At 36.4% G+C, this 11,829-nt stretch overlaps 1 long non-coding RNA gene across 1 annotated transcript; it reads left to right on the plus strand.

Annotated features, from left to right (window-relative positions):
* The first annotated feature begins 8,347 nt into the window (after positions 1-8,347).
* LOC310730655 lies at positions 8,348-11,487 on the plus strand. Its single transcript, XR_014534888.1, has 4 exons — positions 8,348-8,504; positions 10,151-10,237; positions 10,338-10,465; positions 10,656-11,487. It is a non-coding gene; the product is annotated as an uncharacterized lncRNA (long non-coding RNA).
* Positions 11,488-11,829: the final 342 nt, after the last annotated feature.

Genomic DNA, 11,829 nt, shown 5'->3' on the forward strand with positions numbered 1-11,829 from the left:
CTAAACAGGTTTCTTTCTCCTTCAAATTCGTTTAGAAGGGGTGGCGTAGTTGCTACAATTTGGCGTACTCGGCAGGATGGATAAACTTTGAATATACTCTTTCCTTTGTTAGGCTTGGAAGTAGGTAGTGTTTGTTTTGTTTTGGTTATTTTTTTGCAGGGAGAAACAGCGATTGACTTCGTGGGACCTCGATATTGTCACTGGACAGGACGTGCTGTGGCGTAAGCTGATAGTCTGCTGTAGCTATGGCAGAGGAGCTGCAACACTTATGGGAGCAGTTGGAGTAACTGCATGTGGAAAATGAGAGACTGAAACAGCAGACTCAAAATGTCTGCTGTCCCCCCCCCCAGGGTGCGGAGCCTCACGCTGGAGATGGGGACATTAGGCTCAGAGTTTGACCATGGTATAGTTTCAAGTTTGGTAGGATCTTGTCCAACTTTGCAGGTTAAAATAGGACTGTTAAATTGGTTAAGTGTCATTGCTATTGGCTAGGAATGCTGAAAGTTGTGGAGCAGTGGTGCTGTGAGTGCCAAAGGTGTGTTCTGGCTAAAGCTGTTCAACAGGTGAGGTTTTTTTATAGGTGAGCTTTTTATGGGTATGTTACAAGCATCCAAGCCTCATGACATTCAAACCCTAACCTGTTCTGACTAACCCTAACCCTAACCCTAAACTGTTCTGACTACCCCAACCCCACCCCTTACCCGTTCTCACTAACCCTAACCCTACCCCTAACCTCTTCTGACTAACCCTAACCCTACCCATAACCCATTCCCATTACCCTACCCTTAACCCATTTTTACTAACCCTAACCCAAACTCTACCCGTAACCCGTTCTAATTAACCCTAACTCTGTTCTCACTAACCCTAACCGTAACTCTACCCCTAAACCCTTCTCACTAACCCTAACCCTACCCCTAACCCATTTTTACTAACCCAAACGTACCCCCAACCTGTTCTCACTAACCCTAACCCTACCCCTAACCGTTCTCACTAACCCTAACCCTACCCCTGCACATTGAAAAATTATGCCGAATGGGTACTCAGGGTGTCAAAAAGTAACGCCAAGGGATCCTGATGAACACGTTAGCATGTGTAGTTTTTGCACAACAAAGTTTTTTTATTTCCAGTTTTAAAACACAACTATGCCACTTGGACAAATGTACACTACAAACATGTTCAATATAAAACAAGCAAGAGAAATCACTGAAAAGAATTGAATGTTGAGTATGTGTGAATCCTGAAGTTGTTGACAGCATGATTTATACTCTGGTTTATGCTCTGGGGTCTAGCAAGACTTTCCTCAACATCTGTTTCTTCAGATCCTGCCTTATGCTCACAGAAACCATGAATGTGCCCTAGTGGAGTGTCTTGACTAACTGTAATTAAGCTATTGTGAAATCAGGGAAAATAAACAAATCGTGTCTAATTTATCATTTTGACAAGAGTGTCAAGGGGAGGGATACATGGATTCCACAATAAGTTTGAGATTCCTTTGAGATTTTGGTTTATGTTGAGATCACACAGCTTGCAGATTTCATTATCTAAGGGTAATTGGACTCAGATCCAGTAACTGAGCAGGCCACTGAAGAACATTGTACCTAATTGCTATGTACAAAAAACAAGTATCGGATAACTTTTGCTTTGCGACATGGTATATTATCATACAGGAACAGCATGATTGATTAATGGGTCTAAAGTATGCCTTGAAAAATTCTTCACACCATTGCACCACCTTCATCATCCTTGACTGTTGACACAAGGCAGGTTGGTCTGAATTCATGCTATTGGAGACAAATTCAGACTTTATCATCTGTTTGCCTCAGCAGAAACAGATATTTATCAAACCAGGCAATGCTTTTCTATTCTTTCTGTTAAGTGTTGGTGAGTATGTGCCCACTGCCACCTCAGCTTTCTGTTCTTGGCTGACAGAAGTGGAAATTGTCGTGGACCACTGCTTTTGTAGTTAATTAACCTCAAAGTTTGATGCGCTTAGATGCTTTTTTTGTCATCAAAAGTATAAACAGTGGTTATCAATCAGAGATAAAATGATCCTTTGTCAATTTGAGTTAGTCTGGCCTTTCTCTGTTGACCTCTTTCCCACATCAAGTTCCTTTTCCAATGTGTTTCAATCTAAAAAAAACGATTATGTTAATTTGGGCCTCATGTGTCTAGTCGCTTGAGGTTCAAAAATAGAAAGCTCATACAATAATTAGCCAGAATATTGCTGTGCAAAGTTAAATAAAGAAGATAATAATATATGCTGAGGAGTAGCAGAAGACTATTTACCTACCTAATATGGGATTTTTAACTACTCTCTTTATATTTACCCAATTCATCCACCAGAGTGCGCAATTTTCTCATATATTGCACCAATTAAGAGCTCTCAGCTGAATGTTTTGAAAATTAACTCTTTTTTCAACTGTGTTCACTTATTTGCATTTATATGAAAGTTGAACAGATAATCAGACTGCAAACAAATAAGTTACCATGAATAGCATACATTTTTAACCCCTCTTTCTTCAAATGTACAAATTGGAGCTGAAGCTGAAGATGAAATAACTATTTGTAACTGGGATTGCATTGCTGTAATCAATACAAATGAATACCCTCTAGTGAAAAAAGTACAATAACAGCATAAATATTATTAAAACATCGTTTTAGTAGCTAAACATGTGGCCCTGCTTTTATTGCTTTATTTTTGCCCCCGAGTGGCAAAACGGAGTCTAGCGGTTTCCCATCTGGGTCCTCAAGGCGATTCACATTATGAGCAATTCTAAATGATTTTTTAGTTAACAGGATTACAGCCTTCACACCAAGCACCAAAAATTTGACATCCTTGTAAATGTCAGGTGCAACTTAACTGAGATTCAACTGCACAAAGACAGAAAAAGAGTCAAGTCAAGTCAAAAAGCTTTTATTGTATTTTCAACTATATATAGCTGATGCTATATATTACACAGTGAAATGAAACAACCTTCCTTCTGAACCCTGGTGCTACATACAACAACAATCACAGAAAACAGAAAACACAGGGCTAAGGACTATTAAGTGTCCACGCCAAGGATTAATAAATAACCCAGGATTAATAAATTCAAGTCAAGTCAAGTTTATTTCTATAGCGCGTTTCACAACAGACATTGTCTAAAAGCAGCTTTACAGAAATCAACAGTTAAGGTGAATGGTGTGCATTTATCCCTGATGAGCAGCCGTGGCGACTGTGGCAAGGAAAAACTCCCTTAGATGTTATGAGGAAGAAACCTTGAGAGGAACCAGACTCAAAAGGGGAACCCATCCTCATATGGGTGACATCAAGAGTTTGATTATAAATCTTTCAACAATACAGAACACTGGAGAGTGAGAACTAACATGAGTACTGGAGTATAAGATTATAAGTGATGTTCTGTCTACAGTCTTATACAGTCATTATGTTTATAAAACTATGAGCTACTGAGCAAGTCATAAAATAGCTCAACATTTGTGATCATCACAGATCCAACACCAGCTTCTCTATGCCAGAGCCTTTAAACACTCCAGGAGGTCCAATGTCAAAACTCCACATATGTAGTGGCCAGTGTTGTGCTCGTTACTAAAAAATAGTAACTAGTTACAGTTACTCTTTACTTCATTCAAAAAGTAACTCTGTTACTTTGTTGATTACTTACACCAAAAAGTAATGCGTTACTGTTAAAAGTAACTTTTTAGTTACTTTTTTAAATAACCTTCTTTAATGTTCCCATTAATACCCTTTTATGCGTTATGGTCTACAAACACAAAACTGACTTAAACACAAAGTAATTTTTAAACACTATTTTATTAAAGTCAGACCTGCACAAACTGAATATATCACAAGGATTTCTGAAATAAATAACAAAACAAGCTGAATTATATATTCACAATCAAAAACTAAAGTGGCTTCTGCTGTTGTGTTGAGCTCTTAAAAATGTTCCTTTTACAGCTGAAGTATAAAAACGATCAACAATGTAGAACAGGACACCGGGTGAGCTTCTAGCTTCTAGCTTTTAGCTCCTCAGGCATGGAGTTTCTGGAGGTGTTTCAACAGATTGGAGTTGCAGACACAACTTACATTTGACTTAAAAGTTTTTGTCTTTATACTCAACTAAAGTGAAATAATGAGCATATTTCCACTTTGAGAAACTCGTCTTGCTCTCGCCTCGACTCGCCATTACTGCCGCACAGACCTGAATAAACGGAGACACGCCCACAGCGCGTCTTCTTCGTGTTTACAGTGGTTTATCCACCAATCCTACAATGCGACGCTGCTGTAAGCAAGTTAGGCTGTAGTCTACACTTCAGCCGAAATTAATTCATTTATAAAAGTAACGGGTAACGCACCATACGGTAACGGTAACGGAGTTACTTTATTTTTTAAAGTAACGCGTTACAGTATTAGTTACTGTAAAAAGTAACGCCATACTCCCCAACACTGGTAGTGGGATCCAATTGGCACTGGTACGTCCCTAGATGGTACTGGATGTTTGCGAGTTCGGCATCTACTTCTTCAAAGGTCCATAATCTTCATGAGGTGGGACGTGACTGGAGCTGGCCAAACCTCAGGGTGTCTCGGGATGGGGAGAGAAAGAGAAGCAGTGGAGAGGAATTAGCATAGCTGCTGTTCATGATATTAACAGCTCAAGTTAATAATGTGCATGTGATCAGATGTTCTGGAGCACAAGGTTATGATGTGAGACGTGTTATGTGTAGGCTTTGCTAAAAAGATACTTTTTTAATCTGCACTTAAACTGGGGAAGTGTGTCTGAGCCACGAACACTGTCAGGAAGACTATTTCAAAGTTTAGGAGCTAAATGTGAGAATGATCTATTGCCTTTAGTGGACTTTGTTATTCTAGGAACTACTACAAGTCCAGAGTTTTGAGATCTCAGGGAGCGTGATGGATTGTAGCGTGTTAGAAGACTGGATAGATACATGGGAGCCAAACCATTCAGGGCTTTATAAGTAAGAAGAAATGAACCTACTTATTATTGATAAATATAACATTTAAATAGCTGTTCTTAGGTAAAATATAATCCTGCATAATGGCCATTTATGCATACATTTTGTATATTCTAGAAACTACTGAGCATCAGCAAGACAAAAGAGCTGGTTGTGGACTTCAGTACGAAGCTGGACACAAGCTACCACTCAGTGAAGATCAGCTTTGATACCATTCAGTGCAAAACAACCACTCAGAGCATCCTGTAGGGAATCACAGCCTGGTTTGAAAACAGAAATAAGCTGGTCTGGGGACCTCTCCAGAGAGTGGTGTGATCAGCTGTATGATCTGTAGTCTATATACAGCAAGTGGTGCTGGACTATAGCCAACAAGATATTGAAGGATTTCAGCCACTATCTCTGGTGCATTCAGGGAAGCACTTCTGCTCCTTTAAGGCCAACACAGAGAGAATGAGGAGGAGCTTCAGATCACATACAGATCAGGCCCTCACCCAGGAGAGCACCACAGGCTACAGCTTGAACTTACACAATATCCACTACCTCAATATTTCTTATTGAAAATTCTATTTGTATTTTATTACAGTTTTCTTTTATTCAGTTGTAAATCCTATTTTCTTCTTCTCATTTTGTTTAATTCTTTATCTTTTAAATTCCCAGTCTTGCATTTTTTTCTTTAATCTTACCCCATGGACCTCATGGACCAGTACAGTGTATGGTTATGTATGTGACAATATTCAAAATGAACCTATAATACTCAGGTCTATGTGTGTGCGTGGTGGTGGATACTTATGCAACACACCACCCTCTATCTGTCTCGCATCTAATTGATTTTTTAAAGGTTTTAGATTAGACAAATCATAAAACAACCTTGTGTGTCTACTTGGAAAAACTTGTTTCCGCAACAATGAGGAAGTAATTTCAGATTTTATTTTATTCACATTATAATATTCGAAAAACGACAAGACACTACAGTGTACAGAGTTAAATCTAAATTCATACATGAAATTTACAGCAATTTTTAGGATGGTAAATGTTTTTTTAGGAAACCTGAGAAGGAGTGACAATAGGATCAGCAAAAGCATAAAAAAGTGTATCTGCACTGAAAAAGAATGTGAGATACACAAAATTCACCTCATCAAGCAGAATGCATGCACGCACACACACACACACACATGCACACACACACACACACACACACACGCACACACACACACACACACACACACACACACACACACACACACACACACACACACACATACCTGACTATAACTACAGTTCTGGAAAATAGAAAATATACAGTAGGTCAACATATATAATGTAATTACAGTATTGTTCAAGAAGGATTTTTCATAATGGGAAAGCACTTCATTATTTTATATGCAAAAAATAAATGAGTGTTACATCTTAGCACAAGAATGACAGTGGAAGTAAAGAAAAGAGAAAGTAGGAGCAACATAATGGCAGAGAAAGAAGGAGCCATGTTTCTCTTCCAGCTCTAGATAAAACCACTGATAAATAATAACATGACTCTTGCTTCAGTTTCCAAAACGTTTACACCAAAACAAGCCCATTTATCATCATCATCATCATCATCATCATCATCATCATCATCATCATCATCTTCATCATCATCATCATCCATTAATTCTGGATATTCTGGACCCGATTGAACCCAATCAGAGAAATATACCCCCTCTCATGTGCATCCTTCTGAGTAACCTGACAATATTTGCATGACTAATTGCAGCTAATGAACTTACTGAACCAAAGAAGTAGTTCAAAAGCAGCAGCCTGGAACACAGAATGACTGCATGTCAGGTCTGGTTTGTTTTTAGCCTTTTCCTAGAGACATGCATCAAACAGTGCCAGATGTTTTAGCATGCCAAATTCAGTATGCACTGTTGCACTGATCTGTTGGTTTATTGGTTGTATAAAATAAACACCATAATTTATTCATCATAATTTATTTATACGGTATATTGTTCTTACAAATAATATATATAAAATAAATGTATATGCTCTCAAAATTATGTGCAAAATGCAAAAACATTCTTGAATCATTCTTGAACAAATCTATGCACTTAAATATGTTAAGATGCTTGTGATTTAAAAAGGTTGCAAGGTCCTGTATATAAGGTGGTTAGAAATAATGTTGTAAGGGATATTTAACTTATTATTTGAAATAAATGTTAAATTTTTTTTGGAAGAACAATTCTTCAGTTGGGCAAGAATATAGCTTATTTATTTAGAGGTCTAAAGCTAAGTTTGACCATTTACTTATTCTTGTAAAGATGTGAAATAATCAGTTATTGGTTTTCTTATTGCTGATGAATGTTTCTTGGCTGTGACACAGCTGTGCCTCAATGTGTCTTGGTCTTGCAATTAACTGGCTGAAAGCACAAGAATGACTCACTGCTCTTATATTATTGACAGAAATGAATGAAATTTCCTATTGTATCCTCAAGGAAACCAAATGCATTGAGATGACAGACTGGAATAAGACGGCCGATTGGTAGGTCCAGATTCAGCTTGGCCAATACATTCAGTTTAAAAATGGTTTATCTACTTGCAGAATATTGTATTAACCTTCCTGCTAAAATGAAGAACAGAAACTCACAAACAATGAATTTTTTCCCCTTTTTTTTCATTAAGAAATACAGTATAGGCTTCCTCTAGCCAAAACCACAGTCATATGATTCATCACAGTCATATGATGAACACAATTTACTTATGTACGAATGAGCTGAAAGAGTAATTTATGAAACCTAATTCATTACAAAAATGCTAAAAAACACACTGATTTTGAAAGAATTTGGAAGGTATATTCTAAACAGAAAATAAGAAAATAAAAAATGGGAGTTTTCTTAATAGGGAAAATGCAAGAAGGAGCATTTACACACCAGATTTCTTGTACCATGTCTAATCAGTTATGTTATTGCAAACATGTACATGACATTATTTGAGTTCAGTTAGAGGGAATAGTCGTTGCAAATCATTGGCATAGGGAATCACTGAATTGTTTAGTTGTGGACAAAATGGTATAAAACATTCATAGCATTGGCCTTCAGTTACCAGATCTAATAAAATGAAATAACTATAGTAGATTTATTTTTAAAGATGTTAGACAGCACTTTTTTACCAGCCGAGGGAAAATGTATTTAAAGAATGCTGTTCACGCTTCAGTATACTTCCAGAGATTTGTAGTACACTTTTCGTAGGCTTGTGGTAGCCCAACACATTATTTAAGACTTACTTTAGACTTTCGCCATTTCGTTTTATTTCTTATGTTTTTATAAGTTTATAACAGATAAAGGACTAATAACAGAGATAAGTTTGCATTAGCAGTCTGTTCTAGCCCAACCCAGTCCTCTCCACCCTTTGACACATGCCATTACAGAGAGTCAAGCATGTGTCTCCTTGCTCATTACACACACAGACACACAACTCTGCAGCAACACACTTCTCAATCATGCATGCAGGACTACTATCTCTGTGGGTAACAGGGGCTTTGTTGTTGCATCAATGTTTCAGTAAGTACTACATCCCCTTTTATGTTTTGTTACCTTATTGACTTCTGAAATTAAAACTGTAAGTTTAAATTAAAGGAAGTTACAATTTTTACCACTTGTTTTTAAGTAGGTTGAAAATATACTTTTAAAATGCATTTTGTCAAAATTGCAAAAACTGTCATAGTAAAAAAGAAAAAAAAAAGAAAAAGAAATTACATTTCCACAGGTGTTGGGACAGATTTTTTTTTTCAGAGTTGATATAAGGTGAAATAAACAGATATTTACATTCTTTTATTGCCTCTATTTGAAAGCGTATTAAAAGCTGCTTTTCATTCATGTTCAGTTTAGAACTACAAACAAAAATAGGAAAAAATGTGTGGCAGTCTGGGGAAACCTTTTTTTCTGCTGTTTTAAAACATTTGATTAGTCTGGCTCCCTATTTATTTGAAGAGATTTCCATAGACCATTTACAAGGTTGAAGAACATTTTAAGGAAAAATCAAGGACAGGTATCAATGTATGTTTTGTGCAAAAAAACAAATTGGTCTGAAAAACAAGTTAGTGTTTTTTTTTTTGGCTGGTTGCCAAAATTCAGTTGGTTTGACATTGGATAGACTTTCCCATATAGAGTATGAGGGTCTGGAAATTTCAACACTGCTTATGTCAAAACATTTACATTTTAATATGCATTGTTGCACACTGCAAAACACGTCAGACATCAGGGTGAATATCTTTTCAAATTTATTTTTTTATTAAGTATTCTTCTGGAAGATGCTTAACAGTTCTCTTGTCACGGTAGGAAATAAGAGAGCAAGCAGAAAAAAACGCTTGTCCAAGCATGCACAAGTGAGACCACGGACACTCACAGACATACGCACAAACTCGCACACACAGAACAAGCACAGACAATCTTTGAACTTTTAAACAGTTCATCCTGTCGTTTAATAAAAAAATAAAAAATAAATAAATAAATAAATCGGATTTAACTCCTTGCTGCCATTTTCCCACTGTATCAAAATCAGAGAGGACAATAAAGGTTGCAGCCCAAGCAATGGAGTAACTGATTTATTTCACATGATTATATAAGGACTAAAGAACTAAGTAAAAAGGAGAGTGAAGACAGTGCAGAATTGCTGCTGCCAATGATTCAAAGATGCCAGGAAATAATAACAACTTTCTCCAGATATGAGGTGTAGATATGAGTGGCGTTAAGCCAAAAGTGCAGAGCATATTAAGATCTTGTCTATACGTGTTCTGTATTTGGGTAAAACATTGAGCTATCAGGTTTACTGAGGGGAAACTTTATGCCTGACATCATATAAGAACTGGTTTAGACTATCACAGTGTTGGAGTTGGTTGGATGCAAGTGAATAGTTTCTGCAACTGTTTCCTGGCAGGTTTTATTACCTTGTGTCACCTCATTGTTTTCCATTCACATGCCATGACTTTTCCATACTTTCAGCCCTTAACATTAGGACACAGCATGAAATGAACAAGCTCTGGTTATTCTTAAGGAGACTCTGATAAGAGTTACAAAGTTTGACTTGAATAACAATATTATTATTCAAAACCATTAAAAATTATAAAGAGCTTTAAAGATGAATAACTTCTTCAAACACACCTCTATAGAACGATTTTCTGAGTGTTTGTCCACCTATTTTACCGCAGGTGATCCAGATGCTAGTGAATATGAGTATGTGACCGGAGATGATATTAACTATATAGATTACATCGATTACAATGAAACTGATTATGGTATGCCAAGTTATTATATATCTATACAGTAACTCAAATTAAATGCATTATATACATATATACATTTTCCTTGTTACCATTAATACATCTTTTGTTACAGAAAATACAACCATTGTAGATTATAATTTGTATGCAACTCCCAAGAAAGGCATCAGCAACAATCAGGAAAAATCCATTTCAGAAAAAGATGGAGCTGTTAACTATGGCACGAACCAAATAAATGATAAGGTAAATAAAAACTTGAATCAAAACACAAACATGATGAACAACCCCATATCCTATATCCCCCCCACCCCCCCACCCCCAAAACACACACACACACACACACACACACTCTGCGGCATTTTGCACTGTACACATAACCTAGTTTGGCGTTGTTGGTTGTTTCTTGAATTAACATATTTTTCTTAACCATTAGGCCTCATCAGTGTTCAGATACTGTGCTCTAGGACTGGGACTTATACTGCAACAGTTCTGCCAGTAAACGTGACTGGGATTTTTACACACACTGTTGAACATAGGTGGACTATCCAAGAACACTCTTTGATGCTAGTTTTGCAGTATACTGTTTAAAGTAAACTTAATTACACATAAGAGAAAAAAATGCACACATGAAAATGGCTACACTGCGAGCATTTCTTAATTTCTCCTTTCTTTTTAGGACTGAAAGTATTTGAAAGTATTTTCTTCAGAGATTGCACTGTGGGTCTTCTTCTTCTTTTTAACTCGTCTTTTTTAAAATTTATTCTGAGCTTTGTAAAAACTTCATTAAATATATAGATTATACAGATTGTAGTATTTAGCAAAGTGTGACTTATATGTTGGGTCATGAAACAGCCCTAAGAATGTACACTCTCAATTACCCCTTCCTAATTTACTGTCATTGTAATTTAGCCCAATGGGCATCATAACATATCATTATGTGCCTTTTTTTTAACCCAAATATCATGGCCAGAAATTCTCAGAATTTGCTGGCAGCATAGTAAATTATAGAGTCAAATAGGAAAAAGGAAAATATTAATACTTTATTAATTTTAATAATAAATTGGGCAGAACAATCAGCATTACTTCAGAAGTGTTAAACACTCATTAGTACACTATTTGGAATAAAAACCCACACAATTTGTTTAAACAAACAAAAAAAGGTTCCTCAGGGGATTTCCGGAGTTAAAGGTTAAAGTTCTTTATGTCCTAATGTTTTGTAGAGTTCCCTGAAAGTGAATAAAAAGAACCCCACAGTAAACATTAAATTGCTATGTTGTGGTAAAAATCAATACTTCATTACTTTCAACTTTAAATATTTCACACAGTTTCTATTTGAGAGATTTATTGTTCTTGCTTTGGCATAGTGATGATTTTTGATTTATTTACCCTGAAGCGATTATTTGAAAAGGATTTGCAGACTAATGCTATTTTAGACTCAGGTTTGATCTTGTTTTACATTGTTTACATGGGCACAGCTACCATTCTTTCTGATTTCTTAAAAATGTAAACATGTTCAAAAACATACTGAATCTGCCACTTAAACAGCATCATAAGCTGAAAGACTTTTTTTCCCTGACCATTAAAAGCATTTCATATGTGCATCAAAG

This window comes from Silurus aristotelis, assembly GCF_946808225.1.
Source record: "Silurus aristotelis genome assembly, chromosome: 1".
Lineage (NCBI taxonomy): Eukaryota > Metazoa > Chordata > Actinopteri > Siluriformes > Siluridae > Silurus > Silurus aristotelis.